The 14,026-nt window shown below is 45.3% G+C and overlaps 1 long non-coding RNA gene across 1 annotated transcript in view; it reads right to left on the bottom strand.

Moving 5' to 3' along the window:
* The window catches only part of LOC311018932, a 73,214-nt gene that overhangs the window by 16,996 nt on the left and 42,192 nt on the right, over nt 1–14,026 (bottom strand). Inside the window, exon 2 of the long non-coding RNA XR_014597766.1 lies at nt 9,815–10,041. This is a non-coding gene — a long non-coding RNA (uncharacterized lncRNA). The remainder of the gene's footprint in view (nt 1–9,814; nt 10,042–14,026) is intronic.

Below are 14,026 nucleotides of genomic sequence, written 5' to 3' on the forward strand. Positions count from 1 at the left end.
AGGTCAAAATGTTGTGTTTTGGATGACCTCAAACACCATAAGCACTTCACATTTTAATCTGTTTTGCACATTGAACTTCCTTTTAGTACATTATATAAATATAAATCAGATATGTGTGTTTGTGTGTGTGGCTTCTTCTTGTTTTGTGCTTCCCATTTTGTGTTGCTTGTAACTTATGTCCTGTGTATTTCTTTCTTTTTTCCTTTCTTTTTCCTCTTTTTATATTGTTTGTTTTTCTTATTTAGTAGCGGGGAGGTCTGATGTATAAACCTGAGGCTTCTTGAAGGAAACACGTAAAACCAATCTCATCAGGATCAACTATTCCTACCAATCGCGACAACACATTAAAAGGAGCATTACACAGATTTTACAGATGATTTTCCTCATCCAGATGAGTCACTTCTGTGACTCTGAATGAACTTTGCACAGTTTGAAACAAATAATCCCGATAATGATATTGGGGTCAGAATATCTTGGGCTCTGATGCTTTTTGAGTTCGACCACATCCTAAATTGCTGGAATAAAGAGAAAGATTTACTTCCAACATTTATAGCAAAATTGCCATAAACTGATGGCAAAAGAAGAAGAAATATGTTTGATTTGGTTAAATTGTTGTCATAAATCTACGGGAAAAGACAAATCTAATTGCTAACACAACCACGACCAAATTTCTATTTTCTAATTCTACGTATGATTTTGATGCATTAGAAAAGTAATGCTTTCCTGGAAGCCTCTGGCTGTCATATACTTTACGTGGGACTATGTTCCCAGTGTCTACATCCATAAGGAATGAATGGAGAAGTTGTTGAAGTTCAAAGCAGCCGTTTCCATCCCTGAAGAGGAAACCAGAGCACTCTGTTTGTCATTGATGAAATCGCCAGCAAACCACACTTCCAACTGGTTATAAGGCAGCAGGGGGATTCGCTCCCAACACAGAGGGCCTTATTTGTTCAAGCTGCACACTCCGTGTGTCTCCGTGCTTCCACCTACGCCGCTCGCTAATGGTTCCCACATCAGAATCGCCCAGTGGCTCGCGTTGGACCGCCATGCCTTGCCGTGCGTCGTCGGCGTGCGTCGTCATGCGTCGCCGTGCCTTGCGGTGCACGACGATGCACCACAAGGCACGCCGACGCGCTCAGTGTCATGTATCCTCGGCGTGCGTCGCCATGCATCACCGTGCATCGTCATGTGTCGCAGTGCGTCGTCATGCATCGTCATGTGTCGCAGTGCGTCGTCATGCGTCATGTGTTTGCGGTGCGTCCTCGTGCGTCGCGGTGTGTCAACGTCGTCGTCGTGAATCGTCGTCGACGCAGTGCGTCGTCAGGCATCGCCGCCATGTGTCATCATGCCTCGTCGGCGTGCGTTGCAGTGCATCGCCATGCGTCGCCGTGTGTCGCCATCTCCGTCCACGTCGCCATACCTCCGAACGCTCAATCAGCACGTGTAGCGTGGAGGCCGCGGAGCTGGCTTCTGAAGGGGCCGTCCCAGTTGGGGGGGGGGGGGGGATGTGAACCAACCAGCCGAGGAAACAGAGCTGTATTTACTGAAAAGAAGGATGCACTGACAGTAATCTGACTTTAATTTAAGGGGCAAAATGGGGATGTGAGTGTATGCATGTGTGCTGTCGTGTGTGTGTGTGTGTGTGTGTGTGTGTGTGTGTGTGTGTGTAAGGCTCGGGGTTTGTGGGAGCCCTGCACTGAGTAATTGAGACCGTATTTCAAACAGACCCAGACCAGATCTTGACTCAATCACGTCTGGCCCCATGGATGGGGTAGACCGGGGTCTACATCATTGTTTGACAACGTGTATGCTGCAGATTGATTTTCTGGTTCCAGTGGAAGGGGGCAAACGGATGTTAAAAAAGGGAGGTATGGCGATTATGCATCGGGAGGAAGGAAGCGCAGGGAAAGCGTAGCATTTGGACCATGTGCTCTGCATTGAGACTTTTTTTATTCTCCTTTCGAGGAAGGAATACTTGACAAAAGGCCCAAAAAATACTGCATGTGTGTCTTGGTTCACATCCCGGCATCCACAAACTCTCACATTTCCACTTCACAGAATCGATTGACAGTTGTGACGTTGTCTTGTAGTTTCAGACGAAAAGTGAGCGCGATGCAAAGTTAATTAATCCTAATTTGTAAAATTGTAAAATGCGAAAGAGCAACTCAACCAGCAGACCATGCAGTCAGCACATAAATGGACAGGAATGAAGGAAACCACACCAGTGAATGTGATGCAGAGAGAGAGAGAGAGAGAGAGAGAGAGAGAGAGAGAGAGAGAGAGAGAGAGAGAGAGAGAGAGAGAGAGAGAGAGAGAGAGAGACTGGTAAAACTTGGTCTGCTGCCTTCATCTCCTATAGAAAAGAAACAACTAATCACACTTGGCACAATGAAACCGCTAATAACTTATAACTGCTTTTTATGATTATTTAATGATAATGAAAAACAGCCGCTCGGTTTCTCGGTCTTCCCCCGACTCAAAGTGAGTTTTTGTCTCTGATGGAGCTCTTGCGAAATGACATGGCTTTAGTTAAAAACACTCGAGTTTAGTTTTAGAGTCTTTTGTTGGCGGAGTTTTACAGAAACGGCTACGATCAACACTCCATGAGAGAAGTCCAGGTGGATGGATGGTTATCTTTGTCACTTTTTTTTTAGTCTATGAAGCCTAAAGCCTTTGCAAGGATACTTGAAAAGATACGGCATGTAGAGTGAAGGAGCCCGGGATTCGAACCACCAATCTTTCGATTTGGAGGCAGATTCACTCTACCTCTGAGCCACAGCCACCCGACCTGCGAGGTCTCCTGTCTCCTCATTCAAGGGAGAGTCGGGCAAATAACAGGAGGAGATATGCTTCTGGATATATTTGATTATATTTGTGAGCGTCAGTTTCGAGGGGACGACCCTCTGCCGTTGAAGGGGCCATAAACACGCCGTAAATGGGGTTTAGAATAATGGAATAGATGACTTTATAATTACGACACAGCAGCAGTAGGTCAACAAAAACACTGTACAACTACAACATAAATATATAAACAAGATGAGTAGTATAAGTGTGGTAGTAGTTTTCTCCGGCGTCACACACACAAAAACTCAATGAAACGCCATTTTTCTCAGTGTATCCACTTTCTTTTCATGCTCTCCCATAACATGAAGGGGAGGGAGTCCAGCTAGCATTAGCTGTCACTCTTTTAGTGCTTTGCGTGCCATGTTTTATATCTTTTTCTCGTTGAACTACTTGGATGTATGCAGATCCAAAAGCATTAAACGTATCTATTATTATAATACAGTTAAGAGATTGTTTGGCCTTGAAATTACAGTATTCTCTCTCTCTCTCTCTCTCTCAGTTATTTCTAGTTACATCTGTTTTTGTTTTTGTTGTATTTTTTCTGATGCCATCGCCACATCGCTTTGTTAAAAAGGAAGTGAAGCACTTAACAGCTCGCAGACAACTGCAGCGACTCTCTGGAATGTCTGACGCAGGCACGCCACTAATTAAGTGCAACAATGAAAATATGCATTAAACGTCCGTCGGCTGCCGATGCATTTCAGGAACATCTTTTCTAGCGGAGGCGACGCCGTCGCACATTCATGTTTTTCCAGATTTTGTGCAATTATGATGACAAAAACAAAAGCCGCTCATCCATCATGTGACGTCGAGCACACGATCAAAACCGAACACACCACAGGGGTTTGAGTTTCACATCTTCAGGGATCATCCCACACTGGCGTGGAAACTGAATGTGCGTGGGTGGGTGCGTCTTCATACTTCCAGTTTAACTGCTCGACTACCTGTAGGCTGGGAGTTTTTGTTCCCTCCCCGTCTTTTGATCGCTGCTCAACTGTGACAGAATGATTGACCCCAGTCAGCCCCTGATAAAACATTCCCTCACCTACAATTATTTCTCGCAGTTCACATGAAGAGCATGTTATTCACAACAGGATGATCTCCAGAGTCGCGTAAAAAAAAAAAGGCCTCCATTAAATCCAGGCATTGTATCAGATTTCTGGCTGCCGGGGTTAGAAATTGTAATTCTCTCTCTGCGCTCCAGGAATGCAACACAGATGCAAGTACTCAGCGGGATAATGTATACAACGTGAAAGCGAAAGAAACAAACTTATTATAAGAAAACCTGGTTACCGGTTAATCGAGTTCATTTATACAAAAAAGAAAGAGAGAAAGTGTGTGAATGAATGTATGAATTCAGTAACATATGAAAACAGTTTTCCTCCACCGTGATGTCAGATTATTATATGACAAAATACCATAACATCCTGAATGTATTGGAGTGGAGACGTGGGTAGCCGTACAGATGGTGGTGCAGATCAAACAAGCCGGCCTGGGGCAGCTTACATCCAATTCCACTTTGTTAAAGGGGCCTGCATTTATTTTCTGACATTTACCATACAGGGAGAGTCGGCCTCTTGTGGAAGGAGGCGTCTCCTAAACCTATCAGCGGACGGAGAAGGAGAAAGGGCCCCCGCGAGCATCTGACTTCCATTGCCGAGCTCGGCGTGTGTGTGTTCCACTTAGCCACCGGTATTTTAAAAGAGATGCACGGCACCAGTTACCCAGAGCCCCGCACTCAAACGCATGATGTCATTGAGGTTCGATCATTACAGGCTGCAGATGATGCTGTTTTTGGGGCCGGTTTAGTTCCCACGCTTGTTTTTGAAAAAAAACAAAAAAAAATCCTCTGGACGCAGAAACGCACGGAGGTTTCTGGCTGAAGGAGAAAAGAGGAATCCAGATGGGGAGATTCAGAAGTGAAGTTCCTGATTTCTTAATTTTTTTTATTCCTCTCATGTTACAATCCATTTGGTAGCATCTGTCTGCGAGTCTCATCAGTCCTCTGAGGGGTTTAAAAAGCCAAACAGAAAGCAAAGTAAAAGTTCCTGTTGAACAAGTGAAATCTTTGGTGACAGCTCACATTTTCTTCCACTTTAAAATCTCTGCTGCTGTAAGCGTCTCCTGTACTTCCCCATTTAAATTATCCTATCTGTTATGAGACCAACACATAAAATATGCTACAAGGTTGTTCTTTCTCTTCCCCCTCACAGCTGACTGATACAGGTTTACAGTATAAGTGGGTGTAAACTTCCAGATAAGCTCGACTGTACCGCGCCGCATTCATAACGTGAGCGAGCGGCGCTCCTTGAAAACATCTGAGCACTTGGAATGAATTCTTCACTTAAGATAAGGCGTACAGGTAATCTGGCCCAAATAGGCCGTCCGCTGTTCCCACAGCCGACAACAGAGGCTAATAACAAACGCTGCGTCCAATCAGATTGTGCCCGAGAGTCAACCGAGATAAAGGCGAAGCAATAAAATGAAACAATCTGGTGCTTTGACACCGCGAGGGAGAGGGAGAGAGCTGTTTGGCTGCCGGGGCCGGGGGCAGGAATGTGCTCTTTGAACCAGCTTTATTTAACAGCGGAGCAGCATGCGCGCAGCACGCCCTGAGTCGGCGAGCTGGCCCAGGGACCCGTTTGCTCCTGGCGTGGGCACGTCAGACGCGGGGGCCACCAGGTCAGGGAGCTGGCATCCTCAACCCCTGGCACAACTTGCGCCCCTCGGGGGCGTAGGGGGGGCTGACACCGGGCTCATGGGGAGCACCAGACAGACAGGGGCCTACCAAACAGCTTGTGACCATAACCAACAGTGGCGGAGAACAATGAACGCAATTATTTACAAGAACACAGTCCAAGTCTCTTTTAGTCTCTTGCCTATTACGCCTTTTTTTTTTTTACTCCCACTCTCGTTTTTTCGCGGGGTGGCATGGAGGGGCTGTGACCCTGTCGGTACAGCCGTCAGCACACGGCTTTTTTTTTTTTATAGCGCCTGGAGCTACCACGCTATTCATGCTCCATCGCCATCAGGCCTGATCGGAGACACGTCGAACTCGAGTAGTCAAACTCAAACTGTGCAAGAGAAGAAAAAAATGTATGAAACTGCATGAAAATGAATATTTCTTTAGGTACGGCGTTGAGGTAATTTGGAAAAAGATCGGCCGCGGGTTCAAACAATAATATGGTGGTGGATCATTACTTTCACGGACCATTAGGAAGGAATTTCTCTTTTCTACTAGTTTTAAGTGCTGAGAACCTGGTACAGACATAGGGAGTATGAATACGATATATTTAGCCTCGTAATATGAAATCATAAAACACAGTTTCATGTTTTTGAATAGGATATATTTTTAAACACAGTACAACCAATGAGTGGTGTTGACATTTTTTTTTTTTTTAAATATTAATTTTCTCCTGTCCTGATTAATGACACTCACTGCCAACATATCAGCAAAATTCATTCTCAAGAAATGACTTTTCCTTACACCGACAGCCTCACTGAACAGAATTTGCATCATTATAAAGTGGAGGAAATGCAGATTATGAGTAGTTCAGTATGATTTATGACGTTATCCAAGATGTTGCGTTGTTACTGTTTATCTACTCTTTGGAGAACAAAAAAGAAAATTCATATCAGAGAAATAAATAAATACTGGTGGGTTTAGATACATCTTCAGAGTTGGCTGCTTATCTTTGTCGTTCTTGTCCTTTAACCACGAGGCCGGCGGTTCGATCCCCGGCTCCTAACTGTCCTACACTGAACCCCCAAATTGGCATGAATCCAACAGGAAATACAACATAGTGGAATCACCTGTTGTAATGGCTTTATTGTGACGGAGACCCCCAGTGGGACAAGATGGCCTCCCCGTCACCTCCGAACTGAACCGGCTCCAGCTGAGCAAACAACACGCTCGACGCGGAAGCTACGGGAGAATAATAGTGCCCAAGACTGTACAATAAGTGTACAGTCCCAGTACGCATGCATCACAAACACACATACAGTAGAGACAGTCCCCATTTTTCTTTTTCCCCCGTGGCTCTTGGCCGCGGCCCTTGAGGCGTCTCCAGATGAAGAGAGCGTGGAGTGTGGCAGAGGGTCCTTCCATAAACAATAAACAACAGTTATCTTGTGTGCGGCCGTCTGTGTCAAGAGGCACACGAAGCCAAGCCCAGCATCTGAGAGACGTCTGCTCCTCTTTCCGCCTTTGGTCTTGTCTCTTTCAATGGCTTATAAAAGTGTGGATGTGTGTGTGTGTGTGTGTGTGTGTGTGTGTGTTCACAGCACAGGGCTCCTCTGTATTGTATTCTGAAGCTGGCTGGAAGTAAAAAGGCAGAATTAAAGAGTGGCGGGGGCAAAGAGAGAAGGGGTCTGCCAGCACACTGCAGAACTGCAGGGAGCGCCCCCAGATCCCAGCTGCCCAAGGCTGGCTGAGAGCGTCAGGCGAGTGCCAGGCTTCCTTCGGCCCTCGTGGAGGTGGGCCAGAGAAAGTGGGAGGAGTGGGAGTTACACGTCAGGAAAAAAAAAAAATAATGCCAAAAATAATGTCTGGACCTATATAAAGAAGGCCTTGGGAGACACATTAATGCTGACGTACACAAGAAAAGCTCAATCTGTTGGCAGGTGGGAAACATCAGGGGATTTTTTTCAGTGCAAAACTGTTTTCAAATAATAATCGGTTATATAAGACGATCATATTTTTTACGAAGCACTCGACTTCCTGTAGCCCCAATGAAGTGGTCTTCCAGTCCTGGTGGCCTCTCCTTCTCCGCGGGGGCCGGCAACACAGTGGAAAACAAAGTTTATCTGGAACTGTTTAATGCATTATTTGTCTAACAATCAAGGAAGTGAGTTTATTTTGCAGATAATTATAGCTTTTGTTGCGTCGATGGCCAAGATAAGCCGAAGTTCCGAACCATTAAGCGGTTGTGCTGTTTTTGGCAAACGGCGAGCATGTAATGCAGAATGCGCCGCGAGAGCCGAGAGCTAGAAGGTGCTGACGTTAGGGAGGGGGGGGGGGGGTCCTTTAACTGCAACAATGCCAATCAATCAATGGAGTCTCAGCGTTATACTCACTGGAACTCTAATTCAACATGAGACCCCTAATCACCACAACGGTTCCCACCCTTCTATCTCTTGATCCGCTTACATCAAATAACGTGACTCAATGAAAAATGGAGGCCATTAACTCTCCGATATTGAAACCTTATGTAAAGCCGATGTCTGATGCGACTCCCCCCCCACACTGAAGGGAGTAATGCCACACGGCCGTTTCAAAGTGGAGTGGGAGGCCCTGAGTGTCGGGGCTCTACTGTAAGCAGTCGTAATTACAGCTCAGGCCACGAGCCTATGGAAACCCCCGTCTGGTCTAGACACTTTTGCCCTCTGAGCTGACCCAGGAACCGAACCGGGGAGCTAATCATGGCATTTGGCAGACAGCGACATTATTTTTTTTTTTCCATATAGGTCCCTCAGAGAAAGCCCTTCCTCTACAGAAGGCAGGTAATCACAACAAGAGCACATCCCGCTCCGGTAGCAAGGCCGATACATGTATGCCTGCTTTGTCCAGCGCGGGGGGAGCTGGGAGACTATTCCTGTGCCTGTGACAGAAACAAATAACCCCTGTGTCACCCTGCCTGTCAGCCAAACTGGCCTGCTGGGGAGCCATGTGGGTGGTGTTCGTCATTGTGCGCTCCCACCCCTGAGGGCCGGTGACAGGAAGTGAGCTCTGGCGTGACAAGGGAGAAACCCATTAAGTCACCAACGCTATATAAGGGTGATGGGAAACTGAGGTGTTGAAGGTTGAGGAATGGGACCGATTATGGCATTCTTGATCCTCTGGGTTAACGGACTAAAATTAGGAGGTCCGTGTGGAAAAATAAGAGAAAAAAATAATTATTGTATATGTGGCTTCTGGGATTCTCTTAATGCCTCTAGTTTCCTGCAGCACTGCCTCCAACCACCAGGGTCCTCTGGTTTGCTTCCCGGGTCAAAGTCCTGACGTACGCCGCCTGCGTTTTCCGTAGCTGAACCTTTTTCCTTTGGACACCTGGACTTTATTTGTCACGTCCAGAGGGGGCCGTTTGGATGCATTTCATTACCAGTGCTGACCCTCTGTTCTGTCCAACATCTTATAACTACGGCAGCTTCATCGGGAACTGGACTGACGAGGATGTCAGGGTTGGAAAAATGCTGTTCCACTAGTGCGACTGTGAAAACACCCCCCCCCCAAAACAACCATTGCACATGTTTTGCAATGATGAAAGCAATGCTTGGCCCTCTGCTGTAGTTCATATATTATTGAGACATATTGTAGGGCGTGGATGTTTTTGGTTTTGTTGCTGATGAATAAACTAGTATAAGAAACAATAAGCAAGTATTTGTAAAATAACAAATGTTGCCCAGAGAACAGCTGTTTATTTTTCCCGGGTGGCCTTTTGGATGTCTATATATCGACGGCCAGATGGGAGCAACGTTTACACTTCCTGTGTACAGATCCGTCACACATATTGCAAAAGTTGTTTCTGCGACTTTGTCGCTCTTTTGCTCTTAATTCATCCGGACGCTACAGTTGAAACCGTTCGCAGAAGTTGTTTATTTCCCAATGAAGGAGCTGAAACATTGGTTGATTTTTACACCAATTGCCAACAGTTCCCACAGTCTAAACAGGAGGTCCCAATTTCCAGTGGCCACCAAATAGTTTGGTGACATAGATGTGGAGAACTTGGTGACAGATCTCATGCCAGACCACTTTTCCTCTACTCCACAAGTCTGAGTGATCTGAGTGATAAATGTACTTAAGCACAGACGGACGGAAAAGTCTCATTTCCTCCCGACTGAACCCCCCCAGAGACGAAGCCAGAGCAGGTATGGAGCTCAGGTGGCGACTGGGTTGGTTCTCATTGGCGGGACATGGTCGGTTTACAATCTAGAGTGTATAACCAACACTCGATAAGTTGAACATACTTACATTAAAAGCTTCGGCTGGTACCAGGTGAGGCTCAGATCTCCGTTGTCCCTATCAGCCATGTTCATGATGTCACATAGGTGTGCCAAGAAAGAGTTTGACCCAAGCATGAGGTCTCATGTGGGGTCACAACAGGCTGTCTGCTGCTGCTGCTGCTTCTTCCTGCTTTCATTCCTCCTGTCATCATAAATGCTTTGGGTGGAGTTGGATTTCAACATCTGGATGGCCGCCTGTGATAAGAGAATACAGAGAGAGAGAATACATGTATACATGCTTGCAACAGTGTCTTTTGTGCTGTGTGTGCTGCCTTGTCTTTCTCTCGGCCCTGCGGACTCCCGATGCCCACAGAGATCCAGTCTCTCTTAGCCAGACCCACCAGGCTTAGCCCACCCTGGCGTTGGCACCGGCACAGCCAAGCTGACGATTATTATCTACCTCACTGCCCAAGCTAGCAAGCTGACGGGATGGGCAGCATTTGTCTGGCTAGACTATACAGTATCTGTCTGCTTGTGTAGGGTCAATGAGTGCATCCCGGACCCCCTCCACAGCCCCCCCCCCCCCCCCCCCCCCCCCCCCATATTAGACACAAATTGGACTCATTTTTAATTAGTCTGAATACTTGTTGAGAAGGTTCCACTTCCAATTTAAATTTTTTTTTTTAAATGGGAATCATAAAAACTGCCAATTAGCAGCACTCTTATCACAGACAGGCTGACATTTACACAATGTGGTGGATGCGTGTATGCAGGAAACCCCACTCTAACTGACAGAAGCTGTGGTGTGAGTCATCCTGGGATTTTCTGATAAAGGAGTCCCGCTCCAAAACCCTCCACCGCCTCTCCTCTAGTTACCAACTGGCGTTCGCCGCTATCATCCAGCGAGCAGAGAGACTCACCAGTTAGCGATGACTGCAGGGATTAAGTTGCTACTTCCCTGAAATCAACTACGACCCCGTTTTCTTTCCCACGAGCTCTGGCAACGTTATTGTTTACCTTTATGACTCAACCAAAAAGTGACAAACCGATCTGGCTCTGGCTTGGCCTGAAGAGCTTCCTTTTAAAATGACTCAACTCTGACTTTATACAAGAGGCCTCTGCAGTTTGAAGGCCTTTGTGAGTCACCCTCGAGAGAGAGAGAGAGAGAGAGAGAGAGAGAGAGAGAGAGAGAGAGAGAGAGAGAGACAGAGAGAGAGAGAGAGAGAGAGAGAGAGAGAGAGAGAGAGAACATGGTGCTGAAGATGGGGCAGGAGCAGGCGGTAGGCAAATACCATACAGAGAACAATAAAATGCCGATAATGACAGATATGGCTTGTGACACAGATGGGCCCGGACGGTTTTGGTGGGACACCCACCTCAGCGAGCTGAAAATTGCAGAGTTGAAGAGCACTCTCTCGGAGGAAACATGACTGGAAGTGACGGATCAAAGACGGAAGACTTATGAACTTGCATTATAGCCTACAGATGGTGCAAACTGGTGTTTTTGGTGCGGTTGATGCAGAGGCCTGTGTACAATAATTCATACTCTCAATCATAAGGAGGAAAGGATTTCTTCTCTGTTGTTTGTCACGTTCCACGTCACTACTTTGACCCAAACTATTAATAACCAAAGAAGCGACTGACATTCTTGACTCCTGAACTGGGAACGCTCATTTCCGAGTTAAAAATAAACACATTAGCCGCATATACACATCTAAATGAAGCGCCCCCACATCCATCTCAGTGATGCAGCAGGCTGAGTTGTGGAGGGACGAAGCGCTGCATCCCACAAACATGAATCACACACACATACAGAGGTCAAGAAAACCGGCTAACCACAGTAGCAAGACTGGGTTTTTTTGACCACTTATCTACACTGGATACACGGTGACAGACCTACAGAGGGATGAAGAAATGATCTACAACCACAGATGTGTTCGGACCTGTGTTCTTCTAATCTGAATACCGTTGTCCTCGTAAATTAAAGGCGTGTGCCAGTTGATCCTAATCTAGGAAGAGTAAACGCCCTGGCCAATCGCCATAAAACCATGAGCCTGCAGGGCTGTGTGCAGAGTAATCAAAAACGCCCAAACAAAATGTTAAAGAGAGTAAATAATAAAAAATAAAAAAAAACGTCCAATAGTTTTGAAGTGAAGGTGCTTCTGTATGAAGTGAAGTTTTTGTGGCAGCAGTGGAAGATATGAAACATCACAAACTATACCTAGAACTTGTTAAGTTTTAAGTTTTAAATTAAACACTGTAGTGTTTATGTATTTCAGAAGACCATAATGCTTCATAAATACAGTGGAAACTTCTGATAGTGATTCGTAAATCATTTAAACTCCATTGGTGTAGAAGGATTCTGTCCATCTTATTGGCCGATCACTAAAAGTGCTTTTCACTGTAATGAAAATTATTCTAAATATCCTAAATGATTAAAAATCATATATTCTACGATTGTAGAATTGAAGAAAACACTATAACCCAATGCAGTGTGCGTAGATTATGTACTTGCAGAACAATTTCCAAATAAGAAAACCTCTGTGAATGAATCTGTGTTTTTTTTTTCCAGATTCACCGACCGTGAATGAGGCTCATTGTTGTTTCGGTTGAGACCGAATGGAAAAAAAGGTGCTGCCATGTCTACACCTGTCTGCTTTCCAAAACCGTCACATCTCCCTGGCACACCGGATCACAACAGATCACACTGGCTGATCAAACTGGATTCTTTCTGTCTGTTCACTAGTTCAACTCCAGGGCAGGGAAACCCTGGTCATGGGATACTGCGAGAACAAAATGTGAAAAACTATATACACGACCAATACAAAAGACAAATTCATTCAACTCCAACCACACGATGCAGAAAACACGACTACGCAAACATGGCGCGGGTCCACGAAGAAGACGCGACACCCTCGATAACCCTGCCCCGTCTCCATCTACAATCTTTAAGAGCTGAAAACATCAAAGCTTGGAACGGGGGCCGCGTTCTCAAAGTCCAAACGATCACTTGTCTCGGCTTGGACGTGATCCTAGAAATGGTTTTTGACATCCGTGTCAACGAGACAGGCGAGCTCATTCAGACAGAGTCGCTCCTTCCTGGCTCGACTCTCTCGTTCTCACAAGATCCAGCACGTTCGTAACTAAACAGCGGTCAACAGCAAGGACACGGCAACAAAAATTATTCACAGTATTCAGATATCAAGTCAGAATCAAACCTCAAGTCTCAAGTTTCACACTCTCACTTCTTTGATATTCATATTTTTGCATCATTCATTATCACCAAATTTAATTCAGTGAGTTAATGTCTTGGATTATATATATAAAATATTATATATGTTATATATTATATGTTTTATTGTAATTTTCTGATTTTCTGGACTGTTTGTTTTTAATTGATCACTCTTATGTTCTTCTTGTTGTACAGCACTGATGGAAAGTTTTTTATTATTCGTATTATTGTTATTATTTGGGTTATTATGTGATGTTTTCTACTTCTTCGGTAGCTCCCATGAATTGAGCTACATGTTTTAATTTAATTTGTTCATTTGTATTAACCTCTTTCTCTTGATGACTGGAGCATGCAGGGCATATGACAACATCAACATCAATAATGTGATATTTTGACTACCACCACCCTCGGTATCTTCTGACCACCCACACTGAAAGTGGAGTTGACCGCCCCCGGGAGGAGAGGGAGCATAGCGTACCCAGCTCGGATCTGAGGTTATTCCCCTACACAGCCTGTCGTAGGAAAACAAGATGGTGGTTAAGACTTAACCTGGCAAATTGATAGACAATCAATTTGTCTATCAATTTCTCGCTGCTGTTTACATTCCTGATGCAATTAAAACAAAAAAAACAAAAAAACAAAAAACAAGGCCTACAGGCATGCCGTTTCATTTTTCGTTTTGTCATGTTTTTCTCGAGAAGCCAATGTGCCACGCTCGCATTTCGTTGTGCAACCTTGTGTTGCATAATGACAATAAATGATCCTCAAATTAATCTTCCTCTTTGTCTCACTTGCTGGCGTTGTCTTGGACACACCATTATCTGTCACTCTCCTCGCCTCCACTGTGCCTCTCTCTGGCCCCTGGCACTGTCTTGAATATTCATAACTGTCCTCTGATGAGCATGCTAAATGGGTGTCAAGATGATTTGGCCAAACGACAGAAGTGGACTTTTCTTTGATAAGCCCCCCAACTTGAACCAGAACAAGGCAGCAAGGAGGGGAAAGAGC

The sequence above is a fragment of the Eutrigla gurnardus genome (genome assembly GCF_963514095.1).
Source record: "Eutrigla gurnardus genome assembly, chromosome: 9".
NCBI lineage: Eukaryota > Metazoa > Chordata > Actinopteri > Perciformes > Triglidae > Eutrigla > Eutrigla gurnardus.